General features: G+C 47.1%; 1 pseudogene; it reads left to right on the top strand.

Annotated features, from left to right (window-relative positions):
- Window positions 1-12,030: 12,030 nt before the first annotated feature.
- LOC135026982 (U1 spliceosomal RNA) lies at window positions 12,031-12,209 on the top strand (annotated as a pseudogene).
- The last annotated feature ends 180 nt before the right edge of the window (window positions 12,210-12,389 follow it).

Genomic DNA, 12,389 nt, shown 5'->3' with positions numbered 1-12,389 from the left:
GGCAGGATTGCCGTTACTGAATTAGGTGAAGACCCATTCTACTAGAAAGGTGGGTTCATCCTGGGCAGCTGGTCGGGGAGTCTCGGCATTGCAACTTTGCCGAGCAGCTATTTAGTAAACACTTTTGCTAAGTTTTACAAGTTTGATACCTTGGCTGATGATAACCTCAATTTGGGTCATTCGGTGCTGCAGAGTCGTTCGCACTCTCCCACCCGTTCAAGAGCTTTGGTATAACCCCATGGTTCTTAATGTGACCCCAGCATCCTCTAGGTCATATGAGAAAATAGGATTTTAATACCTACCGGTAAATCCTTTTCTCTTAGTACGTAGAGGATGCTGGGCACCCGTCCCAGTCCATACTGTGTCTGCAGTAATTACTTGTGGTTATACACATGTTGTGTTACGGTTCTGCTCAGCTTTTTGCTGCAATTGTTCATGCCGTTGGCTTGTGTTCTGTTGAATGCCACGTTCTGCGGCATGCTTAAGGTGTGAGCTGGTAAGATGCTCACCTTAGTTTAACAATAAATCCTTTCCTCGAAATGTCCGTCTCCCTGGGCACAGTTCCTATAACTGGAGTCTGGAGGAGGGGCATAGAGGGAGGAGCCAGTTCACACCCTTTGAAAGTCTTAAAGTGCCCATGTCTCTTGCGGATCCCGTCTATACCCCATGGTTCTTAATGTGACCCCAGCATCCTCTACGGACTAAGAGAAAAGGATGCCCTTGTGTACTATCCTGACTTCTCCTCCCGTCTGCTTACTTTGTGCCTTCCAACGCACAATGCGAACTACATGTGGTGCTGCAGGGCCCACACCCTTTTACTTGCCTTACAGAGCAGCTCTGGAGCTGTTACAGTGCCCAGCTGCTGCAAGAAATCAGCATGAATGCTTCAGGGGATGGGGCATGGCCAACATGAGCCCCACACCAAAGGAGGGTGGGGGTGTTTAATGCGAACTAGGGGTCATCCAAGCACTGCAAAAGGCCGCCATGCCCTGCATGCCCCTTTTCTCTTTTTATATGCAGATGAGTGTTCCAGCCAACTTTGGCCCACTGCTTGGATGACATCACCGTATGCAAATCCGTCTGCTGCAGACCTTCCCCCAGGAATGCTTGTACTAGTTGTTGGATATGGTTTGATATTTGATGGTGCTTCAGTATTAGGCAGCCTTCCGCCCTCCCATGTTCATCTGAAAAGATGTGGTCTCCCTGCAGTTGTTGTCCCCAGACGAGAGTTCCCTTGTGCTTCCTCAGTTGAATCTCCTTAACTTGACGGGGGAGGGGCTGCCCGAGCTGCCACCCTCCCCAGCCCTATCCCAATTCATACTTATTTTACATATTAGATCTCTTGATCATGAAGATTGTTCTCACAGGGTGAGGTTCATCCATTATATTTTAAAATAGGAAGGTACAAATTACATATTTGAATTGCATCTATGTGCTGGATTCAAATGCCCCCCCCCCCTTCCTTTCTCAATTGTGCCCGTCAGCAGCTATTCTAAGGTTGCTGCCAATGGGTGTGACACATTAATTTCTTCTGTGGGGTACACTGGACTCCACAAGGATTCACATTGGGGTGTAGAGTAGGATCTTGATCTGAGGCACCAACCGGCTCAAAGCTTTTGACTGTTCCCAAGATGCTCAGCGCATCCTCCTCTATAACCCCGCTTCCATGAACAGGGAGCTCAGTTTGTAGTTGGTGCCTTCAGTAGCAGGCCACTTAACAGGGGCCTGCCTCAGGCAGCCTATTCTTAGCTATTAATTTTGACAAGAAAAGAAGAACTTGTTTTATGAGAATCTACAAGGGCTGCAGCAGGCTAGGTCTAATAGACATCTTTACTGCAGCTTCATCACTCCCAGCGGCGCTGTATACTCCCGTGCCCTGGTTGCTGGGTCACTGCAGCGGAGGCTCCGGTTTCTTCCTAAGGTCAGTCACACACACACCGCCCTTCCGGATCACGAGGCCGCTGATTAAGGGGAGCGTGGCCGTAGGGGGTGGGCCGTGTGCGCACTGGGGTGGACACTGATTACTGGGCAGCCGCTCCACTAGCCACCAGGTACAGTTAAGGAGCACAGGTCTGGGGGTTTTTCTCCTATATTAACCCAATTTTGTACTGCCCGCAGCGCATTGTGATAGGTAATAGGGCCTGATTCAGGTTGGATTGCAATCACAATAAGCGATCCAACTGCAAAAATTGCTAAGATCATACGCATGTGCCTGCATGCGATCGCCTCTGCCTGTCAATCGGGGCAGGGGGGGAGAGTGGGGTCAGCAACACTCCATTTCCAAGTCAGGGATGGAGCAGTGCGGGGGCAAGGCTTCAAAATGGGGTCTGCAATGGAGGATACACAGGGGGCGTGGTCACAGCGGCTGTATGACATCACATTCAGCCGCTGTGATCACAAAAATGGTGGCGGCTTCCTGCGCGCACATACAGTCTGCACCAGCAGGAGGCTACACCATTGTTTATGATCACGCTGAACTGCAGTGCGACTGCAATTACAGCATGGTCAAGAAGGGAGGTGTCATACTGGGTGGCCATGCCCTGTCACTGTGCAGGAGCCAGCACCGCTTACACACTAGTCCCCGGGTGCAGCCCCCAACCCCCGGGACACCCGGAGCAATAAAATGTAGATTCAGGCCACCAGGCCACGCCCCTACCTATGAAATCATGCCTCCTTTTTACCATTGCGCTGCTTATTTGCACGTACTGCATTACAATCTCCCTCGCCACCTCTCTGGGTGTCACCAGTGATAGTGACACCTCTGCCATGCTTGTAGCAGCTGGTCCAAAGATCTATGCCTCAAGCCCTGAGTGTTTGGCCCTTGTGAGTTGTTGATCATCATAGCGAAGCAGATGCTTACAGAAAACTGCAGGGGCTTAGATTGAAAATAAAAAAAATTGATGGGTATAAGGTAGAGAGGAGCGGGTTCGGTTCTCCGAGAACCGAATTCCCCACGAACTCCACGTGGTTTACACTGGTCTGAGGCAGGCTCGGTTGTTCCCGCCTGACTCGGAAAACCTGAACAAGGGAAAATGTCATCATCCCGCTGTCGGATTCTCGCGAGATTCGGATATTATAATTAGAGCTGCGCGTTGCCGCCATTTTTACTCGTGCATTGAAGAGAGAGCGGAGAGGACGTGGCTATGTTCTCTCAGTGGAAATCTCAATATCAGTGCTCAGTATCAGTGGTTACCTATTGCTGCTCAGTAATACTAGTAGTGTGTCTCTCTTGCTCAGTGTCAGTTCTCAGTAGTATCCTCATCAGTGCTCAGTATCACTGCTCATTGTCTTGTGCTGCATTGTGGTGCTCAGCATACTACAGTACATTACTAATAGTCCAGTGCTGCATCTTGCTGCTCAGTGTCAGTTCTAGTATCCTCATCAGTGCTCACTATCACTGCTCATTGCATTGTGGTGTTCTATATACTACAGTAATATAGTAACATATAGTAACATAGTTTTTGAGGTTGAATAGAGGCAAATTGCCCATCGTGTTCAACCTGTTTTAAGTTGTGATGATTCTACATACTTGCTGAATAATGTTTTATGACTAGTTAGCTACTAAAACTCATGTTACCCCCGGATTAACCATGTTGATATTTTAAGTATTATAACCTTGGATAGCTTTTTCATTCAGAAATGTATCCATTCCTTTTTTAAATCCAATTACAGAGTCCGCCATTACCACCTTCCCTGGCAGGGAATTCCACATCCTGATTGCCCTAACAGTGAAGAACCCTTTCCTCCATTGCGTTCTGAACTTTCCTCCAGTCGCAGCGAGTGACCACGTGTTCTTTTAATAAATAATTCCTCTGATAACTCTTTGTTATGTATCTTTACATATTTGAAGATATTAATAATATCTCCTCTTAGGCACCTCTTTTCTAGTGTATACATATTCAGCCTAGTAAGTCTTTCCTTATAGTCCAGTACTTTTAGGCCTTTAATCAATTTAGTCTTCAGGATCTCTCAGACTTCCATGAGCAGCAGAGTAGTGCAATGGAAGGATGCTGGGCCCATAACCCAGTGGTCGATTGATCGAAACTATCCTCTGCTATGTGCATTTTTTTTTTATAATTAAAGTAATCAAAAACTGGGATTGATATTTTGGCTCTTTTATTTTTACTTAAAGTACAATAACTTTTATCATTTTAATTTGTTTTAATAGTATATTGACAGCATTGTTTTCTTTAAAAAATCCACTTAATTTTCTTTACCCTATTACTGAAATGGTAATTGACAAAAACAAACTACATTGTCATCAGAAGAGCAATGCAAAATGTACAAGTGATATATTAAAATCATCTTCCATCTTGAATTTCAATGATGCATTCGGACAACAATTTTGTGAGAAACATCTTCACCCATAAAGAAAGATTTTCTTAATTCCTTACCTGTGTGCTGATTAGATATTACCTTGTTTTCACATTAAACAGACTTCCACATGAGAAAGCAGCAAGGATGCAGTAACGTTTATGTTTCCTGGTTTCCTGTATTATTTCAGTAGACATTGAAATGAGGATGCATCTTGCTGCCTTTCCAATGAAGCAAGTTTAATTCAGTAATAGGTGAAAAAACATTCCTACAAAGGTGTTAATCAGAGACTTGGCTTTGTGGACACTTTTCAGAGAGCAAATTTGTTAGCATAAAAATAAAGTCAGAAAATGAAGAGCTGTTTAATCACTCAATTGGACTTTTCTGCCAGCATAATTTTTTTTTCTCTGCAATCCACTGCTAAATTGTGCTTCCTAGCTGTTTTTTATAAAATCACTTAATTAAATCTAACTCTGATTACATCAGAGAAGGCCAGGTACCCTACACCATAAGAGGGGGTTTGAAATTTTGACTTGTCTACTTAAAGATCACCAAAATCTGATTACAAGGTCAATTACATCCCTGGGTGGGATTGAACCACCAACCTTTTGGTTAATAGCCAAACATGCTAACCGATTGCGCCACATAGACACCTTGCAAAAGTAAATACTGACAAAGGCTAATAAGCATTCATCTAGAACGTTTCCTAGAAAAACTTTAAAAAGTCAATAATCTGGAGAATTTTTGTAAGAAACACATTGGTACTTTCCCATGATGAGTGAGTGCTTCAGGATCTCTTTCACTTACATGGGCTATTAATCAAAAGGTTGGTGGTTCAATCCCACCCAGGGATGTAATTGACCTTGTGATCAGATTTTGGTGATCTTTAAGTAGACAAGTCAAAATTTCAAACCCCCTTTTATGGTGTAGGGTACCTGGCCTTCTCTGACGTAATCAGAGTTAGATTTAATTAAGTGATTTTATAAAAAACAGCTAGGAAGCACAATTTAGCAGTGGGTTGCAGAGAAAAAAATAACATTTTAAACCTACCGGTAAATTTTTTTCTCTCGTAGTCCGTAGAGGATGATGGGGACTCCGTAAGGACCATGGGGGATAGACGGGCGCCGCAGCAGACATGGGCACTTTAAGAAAGACTTTAGATCTGGGTGTGCACTGGCTCCTCCCTCTATGCCCCTCCTCCATACCTCAGTTAGAGAAACTGTGCCCAGAGGAGACGGACAGTACGAGGAAAGGATTTTTGTTAATCCAAGGTCAAGATTCATACCAGCCACACCAATCACACCGTATAACTTGTGATATACTACCCAGTTAACAGTATGAAAACAACATAGCATCAGTCCAAGACCGATGAAAACTAACATATAACCCTTATGTAAGCAATAACTATATACAAGTCTTGCAGAAGTAGTCCGCACTTGGGACGGGCACCCAGCATCCTCTACGGACTACGAGAAAAAGATTTACCGGTAGGTTTAAAATCTTATTTTCTCTTACGTCCTAGAGGATGCTGGGGATTCCGTAAGGACCATGGGGATTATACCAAAGCTCCCAAACGGGCTCCTGCGGATGACTCTGCAGCACCGATTGAGCAAACAGGAGGTCCTCCTCAGCCAGGGTATCAAACTTATAGAACTTTGCAAAGGTGTTTGAACCCGACCAAGTAGCAGCTCGGCACAGCTGTAGTGCCGAGACCCCTCGGGCAGCTGCCCAAGAAGAGCCCACCTTCCTAGTGGAATGGGCCTTGACTGAATTAAGCAACGGCAATCCCGCCATAGAATGCGCCTGCTGAATCGTGTTACAGATCCAGAGAGCAATAGTCTGCTTTGAAGCAGGGGTGCCAATCTTGTTGGCTGCATACAGGACAAACAGTGCTTCTGTTTTTCTGACTCTAGCCGTTCTGGCCACGTAAATTTTCAAAGCCCTGACCACATCAAGGGACTCGGAATCCTCCAAGTCACGCGTAGCCACAGGCACCACAATAGGTTGGTTCATATGAAAGGATGAGTCCACTTTTAGCAGGAATTGAGGACGGGTCTGCAATTCCGCTCTATCCATATGGAAAACCAGATAGGGGATTTTATGTGATAAAGCTGCTAATTCCGACACTCGCCTAGCGGAAGCCAAGGCTAATAACATGACCACCTTCCAAGTGAGATATTTAAACTCCACCATTTTAAGTGGTTCAAACCATAACCTTAACACCACGTTAAGGTCCCAAGGGACCACCGGAGGTACAAAAGGAGGCTGAATATGCAGTACTCCCTTCACAAAAGTTTGTACTTACTTCAGGAAGAGAGGCCAATTCCTTTTGAAAGAAAATGGATAAGGCCAAAATCTGAACCTTAATAGAGCCTAATTTTAGGCCCAAATTCACTCCAGTTTGTAGGAAGTGAAGGAAGTGGCCCAGGTGGAATTCTTCCGTATGAGCATTCCTGGCCTCACACCAAGAAACATATTTTCGCCATATACAGTGATAATGTTTAGATGTCACGTCCTTCCTAGCCTTTATTAGCGTAGGAATGACCTCATCTGGAATACCCATTTCCGCTAGGATCCGGCGTTCAACCGCCATGCCGTCAAACGCAGCTGCGGTAAGTCTTGGAACAGACAGGGCCCCTGTTGCAACAGGTCCTGTCTTAGAGGAAGTGGCCACGGATCTTCTGTGAGCATTTCCTGCAGATCTGGATACCAGGTCCTTCGCGGCCAATCTGGAACAATGAGAATTGTTCTTACTCCTCTTTTTCTTACTATTATCAACACCTTGGGTATGAGAGGTAGAGGAGGAAATACATAGACCGACCGGAACACCCACGGTGTCACTAGGGCGTCTACAGCTACTGCCTGAGGGTCTCTTGACCTGGTGCAATACCTCTGTAGCTTTTTGTTGAGGCGGGACGCCATCATGTCTATCTGGAACAGTCCCCACCGACTTGCAATCTGTGCGAAGACTTCCTGATGGAGTCCCCACTCTCCTGGATGTAGGTCGTGTCTGCTGAGGAAGTCTGCTTCCCAGTTGTCCACTCCCGGAATGAACACTGCTGACAGTGCGCTTACATGATTCTCCGCCCAGCGAAGAATTCTGGTTGCTTCCGCCATCGCCACTCTGCTCCTTGTGCCGCCTTGGCGGTTTACATGAACTACTGCGGTGACGTTGTCTGACTGGATCAGAACTGGTTGGTCGCGAAGTAAGGTCTCCGCTTGACATAGGGCGTTGTATATGGCCCTTAGCTCCAGGATGTTGATGTGAAGACAAGTCTCCTGACTTGACCAAAGACCTTGGAAATTTCTTCCCTGTGTGGCTGCTCCCCAACCTCGGAGGCTCGCGTTCGTGGTCACCAGGATCCAGTCCTGAATGCCGAACCTGCGGCCCTCTAGAAGGTGAGCACTCTGCAGCCACCACAGGAGAGATACCCTGGCCCTGGGGGACAGGGTGATCAACTGATGAATCTGTAGATGTGACCCAGACCATTTGTCCAGTAGGTCCCATTGCAAGATCCTCGCATGGAACCTGCCGAAGGGAATGGCCTCGTATGATGCCACCATCATTCCCAGGACTCGAGTGCAGTGATGCACTGACACCTGTTTTGGTTTCAATAGGTTCCTGACCAGAGTCATGAGTTCCTGGGCCTTTTCTATCGGAAGATAAACCCTTTTCTGGTCCGTATCCAGAATAATGCCCAAGCAAAGTCAGACGAGTCGTAGGAACCAACTGCGACTTCGGGATATTGAGAATCCAGCCGTGTTGCTGTAACACCTTCAGTGAAAGTTATACGCTGTTCAGCAACTGCTCTCTTGATCTCGCTTTTATGAGGAGATCGTTCAAGTACGGGATAATTGTGACACCTTGCTTTCGCAGGAGCACCATAATTTCCGTCATTACCTTGGTGAAAATTCTCGGAGAAAATTCTGGAGAGACCAAACGGCAACGTCTGAAATTGGTAATGACAATACTGTACCGCAAATCTTAGGTACGCCTGATGAGGTGGATAAATGAGTACATGAAGGTATGCATCCTTTATGTCCAGAGATATCATAAAATCCCCCCCTTCTAGGCTGGCGATGACCGCTCTTAGCGATTCCATCTTGAACTTGAACCTTTTCAAGTATAGGTTCAGGGATTTTAAATTTAATATGGGTCTGACCAAACCGTCCGGTTTTGGGACTACAAACAGGGTCGAATAATTTCCCTTTCCTTGTTGAAGCAGGGGAACCTTGACCACCACCTGTTGAAGATACAATTTGTGAATTGCATTTAACACTATCTCCCTTTCCTGGGGAGAAGATGGTAGGGCCGATTTGAAAAACCGGCGAGGAGGCACTTCTTCGAATTTCAGCTTGTAACCCTGAGAAACAATTTCTATTGCCTAGGTATCCACCTGCGAATGAACCCAGATGTGGCTGAAAACTCGAAGACGTGCCCCCAACTGGGCGGACTCCTTTAGCGGAGCCCCAGCGTCATGCGGTGGATTTTGTAGAGGCCAGGGAGGACTTCTGTTCCTGGGAACTAGCTGTGTTGTGCAGCTTCTTCCCTCTGCCCTTACCTCTGGCAAGAAAGGACGCACCTCGTACTTTCTTGTTTCTCTGTGATCGAAAGGACTGCATTTGATAATGTGGTGCTTTCTTAGGCTGTGAGGGAATATAAGGCAAAAAATTTGATTTACCAGCTGTAGCTGTGGAGACTAGGTCCGAGAGACCTTCCCCAAACAATTCCTCACCCCTGTAAGGTAAAACCTCCATATGCCTTTTTGAGTCGGCATCACCTGTCCATTGCCGGGTCCATAGGACTCGTCTAGCAGAAATCGACATAGCGTTTATTCTAGAACCCAGTAGACTAATGTCACTTTGAGCATCTCTCATATATAGGACAGCATCTTTTATATGCCCTATGGTCAATAACATAGCATCCTTATCTAGGGTCTCAATCTCTGCTGATAAGGTATCTGTCCATGCTGCCACCGCGCTACAACCCCGGCCGACGCAATCGCCGGTCTGAGTAAGGTACCAGAATGTGTGTAAATGGACTTTAGGGTAACCTCCTGCTTGCGGTCAGCAGGGTCCCTGATGGTAGCCGTATCCTGGGATGGCAGCGCTACCTTTTTGGATAAGCGTGTCAATGCTTTATCCACCCTAGGGGAGGATTCCCACCGTATCCTGTCCATTGGCGGGAAAGGATACGCCATAAGAATCCTTTTGGGAATCTGCAGCTTTTTGTCTGGAGATTCCCAAGCTTTTTCACATAATTCGTTCAACTCATGTGAGGGGGGAAAGGTTATCTCAGGTTTCTTTCCCTTATACATGTGTACCCTCGTGTCAGGGACAGGGGACTCTGTGATGTGCAAAACATCTTTTATTGCAATAATCATATATCGAATACATTTAGCCAATTTTGGCTGTAACTTTGCATCATCGTAGTCGACACTGGAGTCAGAATCCGTGTCGGTATCTGTGTCAACTATTTGGGATAGTGGGCGCTTTTGAGACCCCGAAGGTCCCTGCGACATAGGGACAGGCATGGGTTGACTCCCTGACTGTTCCCTAGCTTCAGCTTTGTCTAATCTCTTGTGTAATAAGTTTACATTAGCACTTAAAACATTCCACATATCCATCCAGTCAGGTGTCGGCGTTGTCGATGGAGACACCACATTAATTTGCTCCTGCTCCTCTCTAGGAGAGCCTTCTACCTCAGACATGTCGACACACGTGTACCGACACACCATACACTCAGGGAATCCTCTTATCTGAGGACAGTTCCCCAACAAGGCCCTTTGGAGAGACAGAGAGAGAGAGTATGCCAGCACACACCCCAGCGCTATATGACCCAGGAAAAAAACACAATAATTTTATGTTTACCCAGTAGCGCTGTATTTCCATATATATATGCGCCTAATTATGTGCCCCCCTCTTCTTTAAGACCCTCTTTCTACCGTGGTATAAGCAGGGGAGAGTCCGTGGAGCTTCCCCTCAGCGGTGCTGTGGAGAAAATGGCGCTGGTGAGTGCTGAGGGAGAAGCCCCACCCCCTCAGCGACGGGCTTCTGTCCCGCTCAAATATAGTAAAAAAATGGCGGGGGCTCTTATATATATATACAGTGCCTAGCTGCATATATATTTATTTTGCCAAAGAGAGGTCTATATTGCTGCCCAGGGCGTCCCCCCTGCGCCCTTCACCCTTACACTGACTGCCGTGTGTGAGGTGTATGGGAGCAATGGAGCACAGCTTTACTGCTGTGCGTTACCTCAGTGAAGATCATGAAGTCTTCCGCCGCCTCTGAAGTCTTCTTTTCTTCTCATACTCACCCGGCTTCTATCTTCCGGCTCTGCGAGGGGGACGGCGGCGCGGCTCTGGGACGGACGGCGAGGGTGAGACCTGCGTACCGATCCCTCTGGAGCTAATGCTGTACAGTAGCCTAAGAAGCAGAGCCTATCAACTCACAGAAGTATGTGTGCATCTCTCCCCTCCGCCCCTCGATGCAGGGAGTCTGTTGCCAGCAGGCTCCCTGAAAATAAAAAAATCTAACAAATATACTTTCTGTCAGGAAACTCAGGAGAGCTCCCTGAAAAGCACCCAGTCTCCTCTGGGCACAGTAGTAAACTGAGGTCTGGAGGAGGGGCATAGAGGGAGGAGCCAGTGCACACCCAGATCTAAAGTCTTTCTTAAAGTGCCCATGTCTCCTGCGGAGCCCGTCTATCCCCCATGGTCCTTACGGAGTCCCCAGCATCCTCTAGGACGTAAGAGAAAAATTATGCTGGCAGAAAAATCCAATTGAGTGATTAAACAGCTCCAGAGCTGCTCTGTAAGGCAAGTAAAAGGGTGTGGGCCCTGCAGCACTACCTGTAGTTTGCATTGTGCATTGGAAGCCTAGTTTGCTGTCTGTTTCCACTTCTTTTTTCTTGAGCCCCTCCCGTCTATACCCTTGTGCACTATCCTGACTTCTCCTCCCGTCTGCTTACTTTGTGCCTTCCAATGCACAATGCAAACTACAAGTAGTGCTGCAGGGCCCACACCCTTTTACTTGCCTTACAGAGCAGCTCTTGAGCTGTTACAGTGCCCAGCTGCTGCAAGAAATCAGCGTGAATGCTTCAGGGGCTGGGGCATGGCCAACATGAGCCCCACACTGAAGGAGGGTGGGGGTGTTTAATGCGAACTAGGGGTCTCGCACAATGCGAACTACAGGTAGTGCTGCAGGGCCCACACCCTTTTACTTGCCTTACAGAGCAGCTCTGGAGCTGTTACAGTGCCCAGCTGCTGCAAGAAATCAGCTTGAATGCTTCAGGGGCTGGGGCATAGCCAACATGAGCCCCACACCGACGGAGGGTGGAGGTGTTTAATGCGAACTAGGGGTCATCCAAGTGCCGCAAAAGGCCGCCATGCCCTGCACGCATCTTTTCTCTTTTCATATGCAGACGAGGGTTGAAGCCAACTTTGACCCTCTGCTTGGATGACATCGCCATATGCAAATCCATCTGCTGCAGGCCTTCCCCCAGGAATGCTTGCACTAGTTGTTGCATTTGGTTTGTTGTTTGGGGGTGCTTCAGTATTAGGCAGCCTTCTGCCCTCCCATGTTCATCTGAAAATATGTGTTCTCCCTGCAGTTGTTGTCCCCAGATAAGAGTTCCCTTGTGCTGCCTCAGTTGAATCTCCTTTACTTGACAGAGATGTGCCTGAGCAGCGGCCCTCCCCAGCCCTATCCCAAATCATACTTATTTTGCATAGGAGATACCATGGTCATGAAGACTGTTCTCCCAGGGTGCGGTTCATTCATTGCATTCTGGGTATGCTGACCCCTGTGATTTCCCCAAATGTGGGAAACTCGACTGCATTATTTAATGCGAACTAGGGGTCATCCAAGCACCGCAAAAGGCCGCCATGCCCTGCATACCCCTTTTCTCTTTTCATAAGCAGACGAGGTTTGAAGCCAACTTTGACCCACTGCTTGGATGACATCACTTGCTGCCTTTCCAATGAAGCAAGTTTAATTTAATAATAGGTGAAAAACCATCCCTACAAAGGTGTTAATCAGATACTTGGCTTTGTGGACACTTTTCAGAGCACAAA

This window comes from Pseudophryne corroboree, unplaced genomic scaffold (genome assembly GCF_028390025.1).
Source record: "Pseudophryne corroboree isolate aPseCor3 unplaced genomic scaffold, aPseCor3.hap2 scaffold_451, whole genome shotgun sequence".
Classification (NCBI taxonomy): Eukaryota; Metazoa; Chordata; class Amphibia; order Anura; family Myobatrachidae; genus Pseudophryne; species Pseudophryne corroboree.
The sequence above is the reverse complement of the archived record's forward strand: the minus strand, read 5'-3'. Positions and strand labels throughout refer to the sequence as shown.